Source organism: Thalassophryne amazonica, chromosome 3 (assembly GCF_902500255.1).
Source record: "Thalassophryne amazonica chromosome 3, fThaAma1.1, whole genome shotgun sequence".
NCBI classification, from domain to species: Eukaryota; Metazoa; Chordata; class Actinopteri; order Batrachoidiformes; family Batrachoididae; genus Thalassophryne; species Thalassophryne amazonica.
This window is the reverse complement of record NC_047105.1, coordinates 126,327,589-126,348,551: the sequence shown is the minus strand read 5'-3', so window position 1 is coordinate 126,348,551 and position 20,963 is coordinate 126,327,589. Positions and strand designations below refer to the sequence as shown.

The 20,963-nt window shown below is 46.2% G+C and overlaps 1 long non-coding RNA gene across 1 annotated transcript; it reads left to right on the top strand.

The window, feature by feature from the left end:
- Positions 1-1,568: 1,568 nt before the first annotated feature.
- On the top strand, positions 1,569-5,525 carry LOC117507555. The gene is made up of 3 exons (XR_004559747.1): positions 1,569-1,582; positions 4,083-4,087; positions 5,204-5,525. It is a non-coding gene; the product is annotated as an uncharacterized LOC117507555 (long non-coding RNA).
- Positions 5,526-20,963: the final 15,438 nt, after the last annotated feature.

The following is a 20,963-nucleotide window of genomic DNA, read 5'->3' as shown; positions in this document are numbered from 1 at the left end:
TTATTATGAGCTCAGAAAATGGAGGCACTGTGTATAAGAAAAGGAAGTGGCTACGTAAAATTATTATAATTCCCAAATGTTTAATGTGATCGTTTTTGTTTTGCTGAGTGTTGACATGACAAACATGAGGAGATTGTTTCAGTCCAATCTATTGTTGCATCATTCAGAGGCAAAGGTGATATTTATGGACCTGTCTGTACGCTTCATCTGCATGTATGTGTGTTACTTTCAGTCACATGATACATTTGTGGAAATAAAGAATTGCCACCAGGTTTTCTTCTTAAAAAGCTTTGAATACTTGACTAAAAACGTGTGCTGGAGTTTTGTATGCGTAGATCCTGAAGCATATTTTGTTTCTTAACCCAATAATGGTTACCATGTGGTGAGGATTAAAAGGTTAAGCACAGGCACACACATGCTTTGTAACCATGGCAACAGCCACCAGCACTGGGGCAACCCCATGGTAAATAAAGTGGGGACAAAGGAAGGTGGAGAAAGTGAGGTTATCAGGGCTGCATTTTCTCTCTTTTCCACATGGAACTGGTTACGTATTTAGAAAAGAATGGACTCGGTGGCAGCAGCAGAGCTTTGCAGTTTTCTTTATTTCCCTATGAGTCTGTTCACACATGTTTTACATATCTGACTGTGAGATCATGTGTGTGGGGTATGAAGCGAGACAGGGAATGAGAGGTCAGAAACCTTATCCAAACCCAGCACGCAGAAATCCAAAATAAATGAGATTTAAAATCAGATTATACATTTTATGTCAGGTTGGTGCTCCTCTGTTGTCATCTGTGCCCAGTGTGTCCTGACATTCTGTGTCTTCTGGACCCTGAGCCCCAGTAGGCTGGTGCTAACTTCCAGAGACTCCCCATGGATCAAACCCCAGTACATCGCACGTTATATATCCAGTCAAAGCTGTCAACCCTTTTATTTCCTGTTATTTACATAATTTGTTAATGTTAATTTACTGTCTTAATGTATTCATAAATTGGTTCTTGTTATCATATACACACTATAATAATAATAATAATTAGCAATATTATTTTATTTTATTTTATTATTTCTTATATTTTGTCATTTGATTTTTAAATGGACCACAATGGAAATAAGTGTTTTCACTTTCGTGTTTCATTCATCATTTACAATGATGTTATTTACATTGATCATACTAAATAAAATTACACACACACACACACACACACACACACACACACACACACACACACACACACACACACACACACACACATGCTTTTAATATACAGAGGATTTACTGCCCCCTGCTGGAATGGTAAATGAGTCCAGAATTTAATGATCAACGTCCACTGTTCACTGCTGCTAGCTAATATCCCTAATTTCTCAAAAAATATTTGTCCTATCAATGTTCCCTTTTGGCCGCATTCATTCTTGACCCAAAATACATAAGCATACCAAACGGCAAATCTCAGCTCTCCCCAGTTTGTCCATGATTGAAGCCAAACACATGCACATACGCACTTGACTGCACGTGTAAGCTTCAGATGAAATTGATATCATGGATATTTGGTTGTGAGCATTTGCCTCTTTTTCCATTAAGGGTGTAAGTGAGCGTTTGTCTACACACCTCCCTGGATACTGCATCTAGTCTGGCGTACTAGTGGACTCCATGATCATTTGGACAAATCCTTTGAGGTTTTCCTGTTGTTGCTTTAATAGAGGCATGAACATGTCTTTTTGCTGCTGCATCATTTCAGTCACTTGAGAGAGCAAAACGTACTTCTCATCTGCTTTAGCCTCTATTATAGTTATTTTTGGTGGCATTTTATGGCACAGAGTGAACTTTCTTGCGCTGCTGTTTACTAGTGCAGGATGTTGTAGCTGTTAGCTGGCGTACTGCTATCAGTGCTCCTTGTTGCTAGCTAACCGGTTAACCAAGCATAACTCTTTTCCTGAAAGTCCAAACTCACAAAAAAGTTTCCTCACACAGTTGTTGATCGGTGTGTTGACGCCGTACAATGACACCTAATTCCAACCAATTGTCTGACTAATTACAACCTTTAGCTCAGCAGAGAAGAGCTTTGTTTATGTCGTCAGAGACACAGGAAGTCCGTCCGGGAAAGTGGTCTGTGTTCACACCAAGCAGACTGGTGGAGACCAGTGGAGATGCTGACCAACTGTGTCAGCATCTCCAGTGTATTTGTATTTGAACAGACTATAGAGACAACAGCAGGCGGTAATCTAGCATGTATGTTCTGTGCATATGTAAATCCTACTTGCCATTAGGACCCTGTTCACACTGGAGCTTGCAGTCTAGTTTAAACCAGATTCAAGATGGATTGCTTTCAAGCCAGATAGCGCTCTGACTTGTTTTTCAAATCTGGCTCATTCTATCAGGCCGCATTCAGACAGGGGTTTACAGTCCAACTCAACCCACATTACACCCAGTCTGGCATCTCTTCACTGGCTTCCTGTCCAGTGAGATCAGATTTTAAGGTTCTGCTACTAGTCTATAAAATTGTTCATGTACTAGCACCTCCCTACCTAGCTGACTTAATTAAACCTTACGTACCGGCCTGGGCTTTGCGTTCTCAGAGTGCAGGACTACTTTGTGTCCCTAGGGTGAATAAGAAGTCTGCGGATCATAGAGATTTCTCTTATCGTGCCCCTGTTCTGTGGAATGATCTCCCTGCATCAATAAAACAGTCAGATTCTGTGGAGACTTTCAAGTCCAGACTTAAGACGCACTTACTTTCCCTTTCGTATGGCTAACATACTGGCATAGTATAGTTCTACGCTTGTTACTCTTTTAATTAATTTTATTAGGAAAAGGAGCGTGCCGCGGCCTCAACTTTACCCAAATTCTGGGTCTGTTAGTGAAGCTTAGGGCTAGTGGCCGGCAATCACTTTAGTATTTCCTGTTTTTCTTGTTGTTTAATGCTGGCAAATTATACTGTATTTCTTGTCTTTCTGATGCCTGATTCTGTTTTTTCTCTCTGTTTAAGGTGCAGCTCCATGCAGAGATGGGTGTGGCATTTGTGCTGGAGACCCTCCTGTCCTGTGCACCAACAGCATTTCCTGTATATTCGTTTTGTGAATTGTTTTGTAATTTGTGTCTGTAGTATGGCCCAAGCAGAGGGTCACCCCTTTGAGTCTGGTCTGCTTGAGGTTTCTTCCTCAGAGGGAGTTTTTCCTTACCATTGCTGCTGTGGGGATTGGTGAGGCTAGATCTTACTTGTTTGAAGCACCTTGAGGCAACTCTGTTGTGATTTGCTGCTATATAAATGACATTAAATTGAAATTGAACCCACATCCTACACCAGACTGGAAAGTTTGGGTTCTGTGCTATTGTGTACAGAAAATGAACTGAAAATGAAAACCTGACATTAATCTGATAAATTTTATCCCAGAGATTCCTTTGACTCGAGCCAAATTCCTTGACATGGTAACAACATTCCGATTTACCTGGTTTTCCACAGCTTGTCACTGCACTAAAATGCAGCAAATGGTACCAAAATATTCATTCACAAATGCATGTCCCCCCCCCTCGCCTTTACAAAATCCTGGATCTGCCTCTGGATTCTGACTTTCAATGTACAGGTTCAGACTGTGGACTTTTGAGGTCAGGTCAGATCATGTAGATGCAGTTTTGTATATAGTTATTTTGTGCAAATGCGGATTTTGTGGGGAGAACTGCACGTTGTACAACAAACTTTCCAGTCTGGATCCTGTGATGGTTGTGAGCGTGTGTGTTTCTGTGTGTCAATAAGGCACCACAGAGTTGCACAGACGTACTCTGACGTCCTGAGCTCATCCTACACGTGAGTCCTAATTTAAGTCATGCATGCACGAGCATGGGGTGCTGCTGTTTGATGTTTACTAATGCGGAATAACGGACATCTTGATAGATTATTTAACTGCAGAGTTGAACCTGTTTGACTCCTTCAAACAGGTTAAACTTGAATTTGTGTAATAGTTCAGAAAGGAATTAATTTCTAACCTCACAAAAGTTACGTTTTTAAGCTCACGTCATCACCCTGCAGTCTGTCGCTGCACATGACAATTTTGTTGTGACGGTTTTCTGGCGCCAACATCGGAATGAGTGCGGGTGTATGTGCTCACGTGCGTGTGCATTTCTGTGTGGTGGCACTGCAGAAAAAGAAGTTTGTTGAACACTTTAATGGAGAAGACACAGAGCGCACCGTTTGACGCCATAGTCCCGAGCTAGCTGGATTCAAGCCGCATTTGCGTTCAGACTGCAGCGAAATCAGCTAAAATCCAACACAACGTACCTCAGAGAGGTGGGTTGAATAGAATCCATCTTAAATCAGTTTAGCACAGTTCAAATTTAGAAAAAAAACCCCATCAGTTTTAAGCAGATATTTTAATCAGCAGATACAGCCTCATTCTGAACAGGGTCTAGGTGGTGCTTGTCCTGAAACTACTATATAAATGCCCCAGTTTCTTCTTCTTATTGTAATTATCATTATATTATGAGTATTATTATTCTTATTTTGTGTATGCATCCTTCAGAGAGGGAATCTGAAAGTTGTGAATTGTAATTGTAATTGTAATTGTAAGCATTTGCTCATCATTTCCACTCCACTTTAACTCATCGTTCAACTTTGCAAAGGATCAATAATGATTTCGAGGAAGCTTCAGTTGGTACTGGCCTTGTCAGCCCCTGGACTTTGGGTGTTGGAAGAACAGACAAAGTGGAGGCAAAAAAAAGGGGCAAAACCACAACAAAAAGGTGAGATTTTGGATAGCGCAGTGGCACGCACAAGGGGCCTACATGGATCTTAGTCTGGAACTGGAACAGAAAGAAAGATCAGATTTTAGAAATTTCGCTCCTCTTTTCACTGATCAGGCCTACGCTCTTCTTGTGCGCTGACTTGCTAAAGCTGAACAGCCAATCAGCATCCACACAAAAACCGATGCTGACCACCGCCGAGTCAACATCTTGAAAAAACTGCTGAGCGCACAAGTGCAGAAAAGCCAATAGTGTGAGACACACTCAGCCGACCTCTGATGAGATCAGAAGGCCGACTGCTGGTTTGGTGTTAACAAACCTTCAGGCTCAATTTGAAATGTCAAAAAAAGAAGAGACCCCTGTTTTTTTTTTCCTCCACTATTCCTTGACATTGATGAAGAATGTCATGAGATCAAGGAAAGATCCATTCATCCATTTTCTATACCTGCTTACTCCAATTAAAAGACAAAGGGGGCTGGAGCCTATCCCAGAAGTCACAGGGCGTGAGGCAGGGTACGCCCTGGAACAGCACGCTAGTCTATCGCAGGGCTCAAGGAAAAATGTGAAGGATAATTCATAAGGACACAGGAAAAGGCAATTATGGTGTTCAGAGAATCTGACTGCACTTAGAAACACTACGTAATAATTACCCAGCAATGTTACTGGTGTGAGTCTGCTGTTATGCGACTGCAGTTTTCTGAAGATGGGCTGAAAAATGTGTATCTTCACCCTGTGAGTTCTGACCATGTTGTTTTCCACAGGCTATAATAGGAGCAACATGATTAAAAATATGACTTCATTGCCAAGATTGAAACTGAAAAGAAAAAGAAAATACAGGCTACTTGCTTCCAGTCTGATTTTGCTGTCAAACTGAGGAATAAAACCACATAAAAAATAAATAAATTCACATCAAAGAAAGCATGGTGCAGCCACTGCAGGTCCATTCCAAGGAAGAGGAAGGAGGAACAAGGAGGGCCTCTGCTGTTTATTCCATCCTAATTAGAGTGAAACACAATCTAATGACACCGTAGGCAGCCACAGTCCGACATCCAACTACAGATGTAGAGAAAGGAGCAGACCTTAATGTGCATGTTTTTGATGGCAGGAGGAAACCAGACTGCCCAGAAGAAAACTACACAGGCACTCCACAAAGACAGGAACTGGGCATGGGTGGAATCCAACCATAGAGCTTCTTGCTGTGAGGCAAGAGTGCTTATGACTGTTCCAGTGTGTTGTCAAGGAGGATTGTGTTCCTGTAGAAGAAGTTGAGCTGCTAAGACTCTCTGAGTAGGTGAGCAATAGTGTGAGCATTTGTTCTTTTTCCTGCCAAACTGGCAGAACCATTTATATACATATATATACACATATATGACATTTGTTCTTGCAAGACAGATACCATGTAGTGCCTGAGTGAACGTGTGTGACCTTCATCTGCCCTTCCTGATCAGCCTATAACATTTTATTTAAAGCTAACAGATAATTTCTATCAGGAAGGGCTGACCACCAAAACAACATGGAGACAGACAAGAATGAAAGACAAGTGGTGACAGTAATAACTGTGAGGTGATGAAAAAATGTGAGACACCAAGTAGGCGGAACCCCAACAATCCATTATATCAGGACAAACAAGCACACATGAACAAGCAGCGTCATCAACAGTTTGTTGTGAGCATCCATACCCTAATCTAGGACACCAAAGTCTTGATCTTCTTGAAAACACCTAAAACTGAATTGTGGTGACAGCCACAAACACCTAACCATCCACACACAGAGACCCAGATCACATCTGATCTCTACTGTGGCTGGTGTGTTGGGCCAAGACAAGAGTACAGAACCTTAAAATATGACATGGACCACACAGGCATGCCAGGAGGAGAAACAAGGAGAAAAAGGACAGTAGAAGTGGACAGGGGACCAGGAAGGGTACTCACTGCGGCCACCGGGGCAGCCCGACAAACTGCCAGAGGAACGGCCCAGGTAGAGCCAAAATGCACCACCACACCACACCTCCCGTCACGGAGGCACAGGAAGCAACCCCACACACAAGGGGAAGCACACAGGGCACTGGCATAGGCCCACAAAAGGGGGCACCCCAGAACCGCACCATCCGGGCCACAGCGCCCAAAGGAAGGAGCGAGCGGTGGCGTGGATGAGGAGCCAAGGAGCCAGCATGACCAAACCCCAAGCCTGGACAGGGACCACCAAGCCAACGAGGGCGACCTTGCCCCCAGACAAGGGGCGGGACCAAAACCCTCAAGCTGGGAAGCAGATGAGACTCCCACAATACCCGAGAATCCCCCAACACAGCCAGCAGGACCCCCCAAGACCCCACACCAGCCCCTCATACCCCCCCAGACCCCACCCCAAACACAAAGCCCAAGATCAGGAGACCACCCAAGCAAGAGCAGGGCAACCACCCCCCCCCCCGCAGAAACCATGCCCTCATCTCCCCAGCAGCCATCCACCCCCCCAGTGTGTCATCACACGTGCCCCACCACAACATCCACCTCCCCAACGAGCCGTGGCACCCTGGGCCCCACAAGCCCCAGAGTAGGTCCCCGAGACCACGGCAGAACAGGACAGACGATTTCTCTTTAATCTAATGCCTGAAGACATATAATAACACTAAGCAAGATGGCGGCTGTCTGGTAACAGCTCAGCTTAATCTAGTGGATTACAGAGAAATCAATGTTATGAACCCTGGGTCTCTCCTCTGCACATGTCCAAACCATGTCAGTCTCACCTCTTTGACTTTGCCTCCAAACCGTCCAACCTCTGCTGTCCCTCTGATGTGTTCATTCCTAATCCTGTCCATCTTCATCAATCCAAAAGAAAAATTGCATCTTCAGCTCTGCAAACTCCAGCTCTGCCTCCCCATTTATTACAAAATAGTTGGCACACACCACATGATTTTCATTAAATATCCGCCAAAGGAAGTCTCATGGCTTGGGGGGAGAGGACATGCTTTGGTATTTAAACCAGGTGACCTTTGACCTCATTTCAGCTAAAGGGCCAGAAGAACTGTGTAATGCAGCCTGACTGTTAATATTCAGCTGCAGCTGTTCAGAGAGTTCGAGCTCCGTCTGCAGTCCAGCTCCCTCATCATTCGTGACACCACACACACTGACACTAGTTCTTTACATAGATACTAGTTCTTTGGAATGAGACAAGTTATGTTGGGTAGTGACTGTATGTTTGGAACACAAGGGGTTTTGATTGCTGGCTACTCCTGCCTGGAGGGGGTGATGGATGTGATGTGTCAGTGGTGCCAGTGTAGATCATCTCGTCGAAAGGATCTCCACTGTGCAACTACCCCTCTCCACCCTGGACTTTAACACCTCCCCCCGTCAAGTTTACCGACCTCTCTTTACCGCACAACTGCACATGCGCATGTCCCTGTCGTGATGAATCCCCCCCCCCCCCCCCGTCATCTAACGACAATATTCTGCTTTAAAGAGAGCGTGTGTACATACAAGTCTTTACTTTTTTTAAACTGAAAAGACACATTACTGTATTTTTATGTAAAGACAAAACTTAGGTGAACCACCAGTAAGTATGATCTGAATTCAAAGGTAAGAAATGACAGGACAATCAGCTTTTTATTGAAGGCAGACAGTCCTCTAAAATCTTAATTTGTGAGATTATTTGCATTAATTTACATGGACACCATATATGGACCCTAAAAAAGTTTCATAGGGTGAGTGTATATAGTTTAAATTGAAGAGCATTTTCACTATGAAAAAAAGACAAGGGTGACACACATCATAAAATATGCACACATTCTTACATTCAAATCTTATTTCTCACACAGGAAACAACTTGTTGTTACTGTCCATTTGGTTGCTCCCATTTTTTTGTGTTCAGGGTCGCCACAGCAGATACAGCTAGCCAGTGCATGTGTGGAAGCTGGCCCCTTGTTACCTCAGCCCTTTTGTGGTGGCCCGGGTGATCAACCCTACCGTGGTTCGGCTTCATCTGTCCTGTTATCTGTGGATACATCCTTCTTTTCACGTCTCACGCCTCAAGCCAGTACACACCAGCCCATTGTGCAGGACTTCTCTCACCCATACAGTCTTGATGGGTTGTCTGGGGGCTCCCTTTGGGGGGGTACTCTTGTGCTGCCTTGGTGTTGCTCTGCTCTGCTGTACCTCTTTTCCCCAGGTGCCTCAAAATGGAGCTGATTGACCGCACCTGGCAGCAATCATCCACACCTGTATATCAAGCCTGGTTCATCCACTCCACCTGGTAACCTGGCCCCTCTATCCTTTGTGATAGTTTTTTTCATGTTACTCTTGACCCTGCTTCACTTGTTTCCTGATTCACCTTTTCGCTCTTTTTGTTCCAGTGTTCCTGCTTGATGTTAGCTCCGTTTGCAGCTGCCTGGTTCTAGTTCCCTGCCACTCCACTCATTCTGGTCTAGCCTGTGTTTCTATGCTTCAGTGTCTCTATGAACATTAGTGCATCAGCATTACTTGTTGTTCAATAAACCGTCATCGTATTTTGTCACTACAGTTCCCTACATTTTTCCCTACATTTTTTGGGTCCATTGAGTTTCACTCACCCTCACATTCACAGATCAATGTCAGGGTACTGCTGTGCAAGATGCTCACTACACACAAAGAGCAACTTGGGGATTAAGGTCCTTACCCAAAGGCCCTTAGTCATTTTCTGGCCTGACGGGGGTTTGAACCAAGGATCCTCTGGTCTTGAGCCAACCGCTTACCCATTAGACCATCACCTGTTGCTGTTCAGCAACTACTCTATCGATTCATTATGGCAACACTACAAAGTCTATGGGTAACAGGAAATTATGGGTAGGGAAGTTTGAAAGAGCAACAGTGACTATCAACACTGAAGTGACCTTGAGCAAGGCTCTTAATCCTTTTGGTTGAGCGTATTTTTCTTGCACAACCATGACATCAGTGTGAGTGTGTGAATGTCACTTGTCATTACAAAGGACTTTGTGGATCTGTTTTAGAAGGAAAAGTGAGAAATAAATATAATCCATGAAGTGATCACAGAAACAACATGAAAATTCTCATGAAGACCCGAGCACTGATGGTCTTTTTGCCACTATTTGGGTTTAAAGAACCTAGATTTGCTAACATAAACCCTTCTAGGCAGATGTCAAATCATATGACAGGAACAGGCTAACAGCAGTGGTAGTGGATTAGATCGCTCTCATTTGATGGCAGAGTAACATCTGCATTCTTTAACAAAGAGCTGAGGGCAGGGCTAGGGTTGCATAACTGGGGTAATGGATGAACAAATCCGGGGGGCACCCACAGTCTGCCAGCCTAACAACAGTGAAGATTTGAGTTGCATTCTCTCTCTCTTTCACTCACTCACTCAGTCACTATATATATATATATATATATATATATATATATATATATATATATATATATATATATATATATATATATATATATATATATATATATATATATATCCAAGTGGCCTCTTTGTGCGCATGTGCGTGTGTATGTCTTTGATAATGCAAAAAACCGGGGAGAGCTGACATTTGCTTATGTATTTTGGGTCAAGGATGAACGCTGAGACGGAAAGTTAATAGGACAAATATATTTGGAAAAATTTGCAATTTTAGCTAACCAGTAAAGAATTGACATTGTGGGGCAATGCACCATGGAGTTTCGGAGTTTTGAGGCTTCAAATGTTATGTTATTGTGGTTCACACTTGTTTAACAGTGTTGTTAGTGCTACTGATTTGTTTTGTGTTTTTGGAGTTCAATTGGTTTAGCCAGTTTAGTTAAGTCTCATGTTGCTGTCACCATGAGCGACTTATGAGGTATCTTATAAAACTAACCGGCAGTTTTATATAAAAAAAAAAACTATATGGATTTGATTGACATGCGATTACACCAATCATGCTTGAACCCTCGTGCGCATGCGTGAGTTTTTTCACGCGTGTCGGTGACGTCATTTCCCTGTGGTCCCGCCCTCTCGGCTGAATTCCTTTGTTTCACACGCTGCTCGAGACGGCGCGCGTTGCTTTATCAAACTTTTTTCTGGACCTGTGAGGAATATCCGAGTGGACACTATTCGAGAAATTCAGCTGGTTTCCAGTGAAAAGTTTAACGGCTGATGAGAGATTATGGGGTGTTTCTGTCGGTGTAAGGACTTCCCACGGAGCGGGACATCCTGCAGCGCTTCCAGGCACCGTCGTCGGCCTGTTTCAAGCTGAAATCATCCTAATTTAAGGCTCTGTTGACCCAGGACGTCGTGAGAGAACAGAGAAGATTCAGAAGAGGCCGGCATGAGGAGTTTATGCGGACATTCCACTGTTTAAGGACATTTTGTAATGAAAGACGTGCGCGCAAATTTGCCGAGTCGTTTCCGTGACGACTCGGTGAATCTGTGTTTAACAGCTTGGGCATGTTCCAACTTGTCTGTTAAGGTTTCCAACGGAGGTGTTTTTCCTGTCGCGACCCCCCGCGGTCGGGTCCGGCCCGACATGCGACTCTGCCCGCACGTTCTTTCATTACAAAATGTCCGTTAACAATGGAATGTCCGAATAAACTCCTGATGCCGACTTCTTCTGAAAGTTCTCTGTTCTCTGACGACTTACTGGGTCAACAGAGCCTGAAATGTGGAAGTTTTCAACTTGAAACGGCGAGACGCTGCCGCCTCGAAGCGCAGATCGCCGTCAAGCACCGTGGGCCGTCCTTACGGCGACACTACCAGACCAAAATCTCTCATCAGCCGTTAAAATTTTTTACCGAAAACCAGCTGAATTTATCGAATGGTGTCCACTCAGTAGTGCCTTACAGTTTTGAAAAAAATTTGATCAAACAAAGCAGCAGTCTCTGAGCCATTCCTAAGCAATGAAAAAATCGACGAGAGGGTGGGCGACTCCTCACTCAAAGACTGCCCACAGGCAAATGACGTAACCGACAGGCGTGAAAAAACTCTCGCATGCCCACGAGGGTTCAAGCATGTCTGAAGTAATCACACGTGATTCAAATCCATATGGTTTTTGAAAAAAATAATAAGGTTGGATACTTTTCTAATAGACCTCGTAAGTGTCATTTTTGGTACCATGAGTGAAATATGTAGTGTTTTCTTCCGACACTGTCTTTGTTACAGCAGCTGTGCGTACATGCGTGCAACTTTGATCACAGAGAAACTGTGGACACCTGATATTTTACGTTTCGCAGGCTTATGTATTTTGGGTCAAAGATGAACGCTAATGGCTCTTGCTTGCCTCTACTGGTGGTTGGCTCTCACTGCAGTATTGTATCACTTCCTGTTCCGGAGTACAGCGGTGTTTTGCTGTATCTGTTAGCTGTTTAATCTGCGCAGTTAGATTGATCTAGTTACCTAGATAACGATTTGCTTCACAGTGTTATCTTCACGTGCCTTAACTAAAGCACTCCCTCTGCTGAATCACCTCTAAATTATTTACACATTATTCACTTTGTGTGTTTTTAGGAATCCGCTAGCTTAGCGCAGCTACTAGCTCTTAGCCGGTTTAGCATGGTGGCTTCTCCTGTCTCTCCCGCACTTTTCTGCTCTGGGTGTGAAATGTTTAGTTATTCCTCAGCCTCCTTTAGCAGTAATGGTACTTGTAATAAGTGTAGCTTATTCGTAGCTTTGGAGGCCAGGCTGGGCGAATTGGAGACTCGGCTCCGCACCGTGGAAAATTCTACAGCTAGCCAGGCCCCTGTAGTCGGTGCAGACCAAGGTAGCTTAGCCGCCGTTAGTTTCCATCTGGCAGATCCCGAGCAGCCGGGAAAGCAGGCCGACTGGGTGACTGTGAGGAGGAAGCGTAGCCCTAAACAGAAGCCCTGCGTACACCGCCAACCCGTTCACATTTCTAACTGTTTTTTCCCCACTCGGCAACACACCCGCCGAGGATCAAACTCTGGTTATTGGCGACTCTCTTTTGAGAAATGTGAAGTTAGCAACACCAGCAACCATAGTCAATTGTCTTCCGGGGGCCAGAGCAGGTGACATTGAACGAAATTTGAAACTGCTGGCTAAGGCTAAGCGTAAATTTGGTAAGATTGTAATTCACGTCGGCAGTAATGACACCCGTTTACGCCAATCGGAGGTCACTAAAATTAACATTGAATCGGTGTGTAACTTTGCAAAAACAATGTTGGACTCTGTAGTTTTCTCTGGGCCCCTCCCCAATCCGACCGGGAGTGACATGTTTAGCCGCATGTTCTCCTTGAATTGCTGGTTGTCTGAGTGGTGTCCAAAAAATGAAGTGGGCTTCATAGATAATTGGCAAAGCTTCTGGGGAAAACCTGGTCTTGTTAGGAGAGATGGCATCCATCCCACTTTGGATGGAGCAGCTCTCATTTCTAGAAATCTGGCCAATTTTCTTAAATCCTCCAAACTGTGACTATCCAGGGTTGGGACCAGGAAGCAGAGTTGTAGTCTTACACACCTCTCTGCAGCTTCTCTCCCCCTGCCATCCCCTCATTACCCCATCCCCGTAGAGACGGTGCCTGCTCCCAGACCACCAATAACCAGCAAAAATCTATTTAAGCATAAAAATTCAAAAGAAAAAATAATATAGCACCTTCAACTGCACCACAGACTAAAACAGTTAAATGTGGTCTATTAAACATTAGGTCTCTCTCTTCTAAGTCCCTGTTAGTAAATGATATAACAATTGATCAACATATTGATTTATTCTGCCTTACAGAAACCTGGTTACAGCAGGATGAATATGTTAGTTTAAATGAATCAACACCCCCGAGTCACACTCAGGGGCGTAGGTTTGCATATGGACCATAGGGACAAGTCACAACCAATATTTTGGGATGGCAAAATAGTCCCTACCAATATTTAGAAATTTTTTTATATAACAAAATCATTCACTATTTTTTTGCAAACTCGATACTATAATTTTAGTCGTCACGTTTTGTGTTTTCGACGTGCCAGAGTGACAGGGTTACCCATGTTGCAATTTCATTAGCTCACGTTCTTCTCACATGGACGTAAACAAAGCGCATCTCGTGGCAGGCAGTGCGTCATTTGTAAAGTGGGAGGTCCCGGAGCACAGAGGATGGGTGGCTCCGGTGCAGTGTTGCCAGATGTACGATAATTATCGTATTTGTATGATAGTTTTGCCATCTGTACGATGTACGATCTATAATGGGAAAAAACCCAATATGTACGATAATTTCAGTTGGTTGCCCAAACACGCATCTCTCTCTGACACCCAAGAATCATTTTGCAGGTGTTGCACTCAGGCGGCATCAAATGCTGGCTTTGGGCGACCGGGACAGTCATTTGAAAGCCCGCCCCCTCTCATACAAAGTAATGAGTTCCCATCCAATCTTTACCGTGACAGGAAGATTCCCCAACCAACATCTTTTTTTTTTTTTCGAAACTTTATTTCAACAAATGCAATAACAAACGAACAAAACACAAGAGCAAAGAGATATACAAGAAGAATAAAAAAAAGTTAAAGTTCCTTATGGAGGTGTCAACATTTTTTTCTGTGTTCAACAAAATCTGCACAAGTGGCCATGGCATCGGATGACGACAGCGACCTCGAGGTTGAATTCGACTCTTTCTAGTCTGGTAATTAACACGTTTGTGTCCCTTCACAGAAAAAAAAATCTTTCTAGTCTGGTAGTGCATTTGCTTGTGCATTTGCGTTCTTGTTGTGCCATAGTTTCCCCATTACTATAATTACTGTTTAAAAATGTGACATAAAATTCTTTGTAAATTAAAAAAAAAACGCTAAAATAGCTACGTTGTATGCGTTTTGTTTGTGTATGATAATTTCTCCCAAAATACAATAATTTTGAGGTTTTGGTACGATAGTTTCATATTTCATATCTGGCAACACTGCTCCGGTGCAGAAAAACAAGAAGGGCGGGGGCTTGCGAACAATGCTGTGCGCCACACTTAAAATAAACTGCACACCCACCTTCACAAATGACACTAACATCCTGCCTTTTCCTCAAAAATTACTACATTTATGTTTGCTGTCTGTCTCTGTACTTTTCTGTCACTTTTGTGCTCTTTTTCATACTTTTCCCTCGTTTCAAAAGTCACCGAACGCACTTTACCGTAATATATGCAACATATAGCACACTGTTGGAAAGCACGGGTTCTTGGCTTGCTGTCAGTGTTGAAATTTTTCAGCGTGAGGGCTTACATGAGAATTTACGGTAATGAGAATCAGCGGCGCACTAGTGTGAAACTTCCGTGTTTTTCCTCTGCGTTATGACATCACAGGCTTACGTTTACCGTAATACACCATATATATCATTGTAAAGCCCTTTTTTTGTTGGCAAATTAGGTTGCCAGATACCTACAACTGCATTATTGATGAAGAGAATAGATTATACATCTTGGTTGCAAAAACTTTTTTTTTTTGTTAGCTCCACAAGTATTTTTTTTTGTTGTCTTGTTCTCTCAGGTGTAGGCCTATAGAATAGATTCGTGATTTTGGGTTTGTTATTTAAGCTATTTCTTTGTCTGCCTACACACTTAATAATGTAAATAAAGTGTTAAATTATTCAGCATTATGTCGTCATATGTTATGTATTATGCTGTACTTGTGTGTCTAATGGTATGAGTGGGTTAGGGGGTGGTGGTGGTGGGCAGGGGGGTGGTATTGTCCCTACCAAAGCTGAGACCAAACCTACGCCCTTGGTCACACTAACTGCCGAGGCTTATTAATTAATCAAAAACCCAGACAGAGCTTTAATTCATTTGAAAGCTTGACTCTTAGTCTTGTCCATCCAAATTGGAAGTCCCAAAAACCAGTTTTATTTGTTGTTATCTATCGTCCTCCTGGTCGTTACTGTGAGTTTCTCTGTGAATTTTCAGACCTTTTGTCTGACTTAGTGCTTAGCTCAGATAAGATAATTATAGTGGGCGATTTTAACATCCACACAGATGCTGAGAATGACAGCCTCAACACTGCATTTAATCTATTATTAGACTCAATTGGCTTTGCTCAAAAAGTAAATGAGTCCACCCACCACTTTAATCATATCTTAGATCTTGTTCTGACTTATGGTATGGAAATTGAAGACTTAACAGTATTCCCTGAAAACTCCCTTCTGTCTGATCATTTCTTAATAACATTTACATTTACTCTGATGGACTACCCAGCAGTGGGGAATAAGTTTCATTACACTAGAAGTCTTTCAGAAAGCGCTGTAACTAGGTTTAAGGATATGATTCCTTCTTTATGTTCTCTAATGCCATATACCAACACAGTGCAGAGTAGCTACCTAAACTCTGTAAGTGAGATAGAGTATCAATCAATCAATCAATTCAATCAATTTTATTTATATAGCGCCAAATCACAACAAACAGTTGCCCCAAGGCGCTTTATATTGTAAGGCAAGGCCATACAATAATTACGTAAAAACCCCAACGGTCAAAACGACCCCCTGTGAGCAAGCACTTGGCGACAGTGGGAAGGAAAAACTCCCTTTTAACAGGAAGAAGCCTCCAGCAGAACCAGGCTCAGGGAGGGGCAGTCTTCTGCTGGGACTGAGGGAGAGAACCAGGAAAAAGACATGCTGTGGAGGGGAGCAGAGATCAATCACTAATGATTAAATGCAGAGTGATGCATACAGAGCAAAAAGAGAAAGAAACACTCAGTGCATCGTGGGAACCCTCCAGCAGTCTAAGTCTATAGCAGCATAACTAAGGAATGGTTCAGGGTCACCTGATCCAGCCCTAACTATAAGCTTTAGCAAAAAGGAAAGTTTTAAGCCTAATCTTAAAAGTAGAGAGGGTGTCTGTCTGCCTGATCTGAATTGGGAGCTGGTTCCACAGGAGAGGAGCCTGAAAGCTGAAAAACTAATTCATGCATTTATTTCCTCTAGGCTGGACTATTGTAATTCATTATTATCAGGTTGTCCTAAAAGTTCCCTGAAAAGCCTTCAGTTAATTCAAAATGCTTCAGCTAGAGAACTAACGGGGACTAGAAGGAGAGAGCATTTCTCACCCATATTGGCCTCTCTTCATTGGCTTCCTGTTAATTCTAGAATAGAATTTAAAATTCTTCTTCTTACTTATAAGGTTTTGAATAATCAGGTCCCATCTTATCTTAGGGACCTCATAATACCATATCACCCCAATAGAGCGCTTCGCTCTCAGACTGCATGTTGTGAAAGTGTAGGTACACGGACCCACAACAGGGGGCGCAATGAACGGACAATGGAGAAAAGTAAGAACAAGTTTTACTGTTGCGAAAATAGCACAACTGATACAACAATTAGCAATTTGGAGATGTAAGCCGAAATCTGCTGGTGTCTTGTGGGCAGGCCCGAAGGTAGGAGACGTCCGTCCTAGTTGAACCGGAACCACCCAGATCTCCTCTGCCACCGAAACCCAGAAGTACTGGAACCGCCATGTCCCGAATTCCCAGGTGGCCACTGCCTCCGCTCGTCGGATCCGGTACTGCTGGCGGGAAAGAACACAAACACACAGGGTGGGATGCGACCGCACCCGGTAGATGAGAGGGGCAAAGCCGCCTCCACCTCTTGTCACACTGAAGCAGGAAAGGTGAGTACTTATCTGAACACAGATATATGTTGCAGAGGTGATTACCTGAAACTCAAGGTGATATCTCGGCACTGAGGTGGAGACGCTGTCCTGCTGATATACCTCCGTACTGAGTGAAGTCAGCTGTGTCCAGTAATGGGTGACAGCTGTCACCCTGGCTGCTCTCATCAGGCGGCGGCGCCCTCTGGTGCCTGGAGCCCGCACTCCAGGCAGGGCGCCCTCTGGTGGTGATGGGCCAGCAGTACCTCCTCTTCAGCGGCCCACACACAACAGGCTCCCCCCCTCAACGGGCGCCTCCTGGCGCACGACCGGGCTTCTCCGGATGGCGACGGTAAAAGTCGGCCAGGAGGGCCGGGTCCAGGATGAAGCTCCTCTTCACCCAGGAGCGTTCCTCGGGGCCGTACCCCTCCCAGTCCACCAGGTACTGAAGACCCCGGCCCATTCGACGGACATCGAGGAGCCGACGCACGGTCCAAGCCGGTTCCCCGTCGATGATCCGGGCAGGAGGTGGTGCCGGACCCGGGGTGCAGAGGGGTGAGGTGTGATGGGGCTTTATCCGGGAGACATGGAACACTGGGTGAATCCGCAGCGAGGCCGGCAGCTGAAGCCTCACTGCGGCGGGATTGATGAGTTTGCGGATTTTAAAGGGACCGATGTATCGTTCTTGGAGCTTGGGGGAGTCCACTTGAAGGGGAATGTCCTTGGTGGACAACCACACTTCCTGCCCAGGACGATACGCGGGAGCCGGGGCCCGCCGCCGGTCTGCATGTGTCTTCGCCCTCGTCCGGGCCTTCAACAAGGCAGAGCGGGCGGCACGCCACACCCGACGGCACCTCCGTAGGTGGGCCTGGACCGAGGGCACACCGACCTCTCCCTCGACCACCGGAAACAAGGGGGGCTGATACCCCAAGCACACCTCAAACGGGGAGAGGCCGGTGGCAGATGACACTTGGCTGTTGTGAGCGTACTCGATCCAGGCCAGGTGGGTACTCCAGGCCGTCGGGTGCGCGGCTGTCACACAGCGTAGTGTCTGCTCCAATTCCTGATTCGCCCGCTCTGCTTGCCCGTTGGTCTGGGGGTGATACCCAGACGAGAGGCTGACCGTGGCCCCCAGTTCCCGGCAGAAACTCCTCCAGACGTGTGAGGTGAACTGGGGACCGCGATCGGAGACGATGTCTGATGGGATACCATGCAGACGGACGACGTGGTGGACCAGGAGGTCCGCTGTCTCCTGGGCCGTTGGAAGCTTCGGGAGGGCCACGAAGTGGGCCGCCTTGGAGAAACGGTCCACTATCGTGAAGACGACGGTGTTTCCCTGGGACGGCGGGAGACCCGTGACGAAGTCCAGGCCGATATGGGACCAGGGGCGATGAGGCACGGGCAGTGGCTGTAGCTGCCCTGAGGTCTTCTTGTGGTCAGCCTTGCCCCTGGCGCAGGTGGTACAGGCCTGGATGTAGTCCCGGACGTCGGCCTCCAGGGATGCCCACCAGAAGCGTTGCCGGACGACTGTCACGGTCCTTCGCACCCCTGGGTGACAGGAGAGCTTAGAACCATGACAGAAGTCCAGGACTGCAGCCCTAGCCTCTGGTGGGACATATAGTTTGTCCTTTGGTCCGTTTCCGGGGTCCGGGACACGGGTCAGGGCCTCCCGGACGGTCTTCTCCACGTCCCAGGTGAGGGCGGCCACGATAGCGGACTCCGGGATGATGGGATCCGGGGGATCCGACGGTTCCGTTTTGACTTCATCCTCGTGCACCCGGGACAATGCGTCCGATCTTTGATTCTTGGTCCCGGGGCGGTAGGTAATCCGGAAGTCAAAACGGCCAAAGAACAGTGACCAGCGGGCTTGCCTGGGGTTCAGACGCTTAGCGGTCCTGATGTACTCCAGGTTCCGATGGTCAGTGAAAACCGTGAATGGCACGGCTGTTCCCTCCAACAGATGTCTCCACTCTTCGAGGGCCTCTTTCACAGCAAGGAGTTCCCGATTGCCGACGTCATAATTCCGTTCAGCGGGGGTCAACCTGCGAGAGAAATAGGCACACGGGTGAAGGACCTTATCGGTCTTCCCGCTCTGGGAGAGCACCGCTCCTATCCCTGAGTCCGAGGCATCCACTTCGACCACTAACTGGCGGCTAGGATCGGGCTGCACCAGAACTGGTGCAGACGAGAAGCGCCGTTTCAACTCCTTGAACGCGGCCTCGCACCGGTCCGACCAGGTGAAGGGAACTTTTGGAGAGGTCAGGGCTGTCAGGGGGCTAACTACCTGACTGTAGCCCTTAATGAACCTCCTATAGAAATTAGCAAAGCCGAGGAACTGTTGCAGCTCCCTACGGCTTGTGGGTTGGGGCCAATCTCTCACCGCCGCAACCTTGGCCGGATCCGGGGCGACGGAGTTAGAGGAGATGATAAACCCCAGGAAGGACAAAGAAGTGCGGTGGAACTCACACTTCTCGCCCTTCACAAACAGACGGTTCTCCAACAACCGCTGCAGGACCTGACGGACATGCCGGACATGAGTCTCAGGATCCGGGGAAAAGATGAGTATATCGTCTAGATATACGAAGACGAACCGGTGCAGGAAGTCCCGCAAGACATCGTTTACCAACGCTTGGAAGGTCGCGGGAGCATTAGTGAGACCGAACGGCATGACCAGGTACTCAAAATGACCTAAGGGGGTGTTAAATGCCGTCTTCCATTCGTCTCCCTTCCGAATCCGAACCAAATGATACGCATTCCTAAGATCCAGCTTGGTGAAAATCTTGGCTCCATGCAAGGGGGTGAACACTGAATCCAACAAGGGCAACGGGTATCGGTTGCGGACCGTGATCTCGTTCAACCCCCTGTAATCAATGCATGGACGAAGTCCGCCATCTTTTTTACCCACAAAAAAGAAACCTGCGCCCATCGGTGAGGTGGAATTCCGGATCAACCCGGTGGCTAATGAGTCCCGGATGTAGGTCTCCATTGATTCGCGTTCCGGCCGTGAGAGGTTGTACAGCCTACTGGACGGGAACTCACTGCCTGGAACCAAATCAATGGCACAATCGTACGGGCGGTGGGGAGGAAGCGTGAGAGCCAGATCCTTGCTGAACACGTCAGCGAGGTCATGGTACTCCGCTGGCACCGCCTTCAGATTGGGCGGGACTCGGACCTCCTCCTTAGCTTGGGAGCCGGGAGGAACCGAGGAACCGAGACACTCCCGATGGCAGGTTTCGCTCCACTGCACCACTACCCCGGACGGCCAATCAATCCGGGGATTGTGCTTAAGCATCCATGGAAACCCTAAAACCACACGGGAGGTGGCCTGAGTCACAAAGAACTCGATCACCTCCCGGTGGTTACCTGACACCACCAGAGTTACTGGAGGTGTCTTATGCGTGATTGGTGGGAGTAGGGAGCCATCTAGTGCTCGAACCTGCACAGGCGAGGTAAGAGCCACCAGAGGGAGCCCTATCTCCCTGGCCCATCTGCTGTCAAGCAGATTCCCCTCAGAGCCCGTGTCCACCAGTGCTGGGGCCTTCAGGGTTGAATCCTCATACAGGATTGTGACTGGGAGTCGTGTAGCAATGTGGGTGTGTCCCACGTGAATGTTTTGGCCCACCCCTGGCCCAGTCTCTAAGGGCGGGCGTTGGAGTTTAACCGCTCGGGGCAGTCGTTTGCCATATGCTCACTCGAGCCACAAACATAACAAGCTCCGTGGGCCCGCCTCCTTTGT